The sequence below is a fragment of the Lepidothrix coronata genome, unplaced genomic scaffold (genome assembly GCF_001604755.1).
Source record: "Lepidothrix coronata isolate B3197 unplaced genomic scaffold, Lepidothrix_coronata-1.0 Scaffold67, whole genome shotgun sequence".
Taxonomy (NCBI): domain Eukaryota; kingdom Metazoa; phylum Chordata; class Aves; order Passeriformes; family Pipridae; genus Lepidothrix; species Lepidothrix coronata.
Window position 1 is genome coordinate 3,772,584 of NW_016690247.1, and position 1,561 is coordinate 3,774,144.

Genomic DNA, 1,561 nt, shown 5'->3' on the forward strand with positions numbered 1-1,561 from the left:
CAAAATAAATTTTTTATTATAATCAAATCAAAGGTGTTTCTCTCTGTACACACTTCTTCTTTCCACAGTATTTTCATTATCTCCTAGAACCTCCTCTGTCACATAACAGTGTAAGCCTTATATGACTTCCCTCCCTCCCATCCAGTTGGACTCAATGGTCTTAGAGGTCTTTTCCTACTTTTATGATTCTGCGATCCCTCGGGTGATCTTGCTATGTTTCAGGCTGCTGGGCATCACACCGCTCATCTTCTGGCAGCTCTAGGCCTCTCTGGAGAAAAAAACCTGAGCTTTATATGCCTGTGGTCTCCTGATGGATCTGTGCTCTGTTTAGGTAATATGTAAGGGAAATTAAGGCAAGCTCAGAAATCAGTTACTTGAGAAGAGATTCAACTTGTCTGTCTCCTCTGTGACCCACAGAGCTGGCTGAGATGCTGAGGATCCACACCAGATCCCTGTTTTAAGGGTCTAATTCATCTGCTGTGATCACACAAGCCCTTCAGTCACAGATGGGCCAAATATGCATTAGAAGAGCTCCATGTAGGAGATGATGTCTTTGATCAGGCATCACTTCAGCAGGCCACACCACTGCATCTGCATGACCATTGCTTTACATGTGGAGACTCCACCTGAGCTATTATCGACCTCATCAATAGCTCACTTTCTTTATGTGTTGTTTCCTTTTATTGTTTAATCGAGTGTCTAGGGTAGATGATCTAGCAGTGATACAAGTTGCCCATTGAAATGCAACCATCCTGGTTGCTTAGTGGTAAGAAAGTCAAAAAGTCATCAGAGGGCAGTTTGAGAAGCTCCTATTCAGATATGGGCAATGATCTGATGGCCACAGTAAGAGCTGCTGTGCAGTATGACCTTCAGAGGATCAGGTTCTCAGAAGCTGCTTCACATTTTGCTTTTTAACCCAGGCTCTGGACATGCTACATCACTGACATATTAACCACCATTAACAGATACAACCCAGATACAAGCCAGAATCACACTTGTTGAAAATGAGTGGGAAGCAGAGGCACAGAAGCATGAGGAGCTGTCCCAGTCACTTCAGCTGCAGAGGAGATGCAAATCCCTTGCTCCTCTGTCATCCTCAGCAAAGCAAAATAACACCAGGTAACAGCTTGCTCTTGAAAATCATTTTGCATTTTGCTTCATGCCCACTCACAAGAAATGCAGCTTCCAGGTCTGAAATTATTTTGTCAGGAAAGTAATTTGCATAAAATTACAATTGAAAAAATGCCTGAGACCAGTAAGACATGCAGCAGCAACAGCAGCAACACGCAGACAGATGGACCGACCACAGGACTTGGACAAAGGACTTTGGACTTTGCTAACAGCATCAAATGAAGAAAGTAAGTACCCACAGGGGAAGTATATGGCTTCAGTTCATGGTGTGGGTTCCTCTGATGGCTCACAGTCAGAATAACAATTAAACTCAACAAATGAAAAGGCAAAAATCTCTGTTTTCACTTTCTTTCCTACAGAATTTCAGGGAACAGATCTCACTACATTTTATTATTATCAGGCAATATGAAATAAAATATGGTTCACAAAA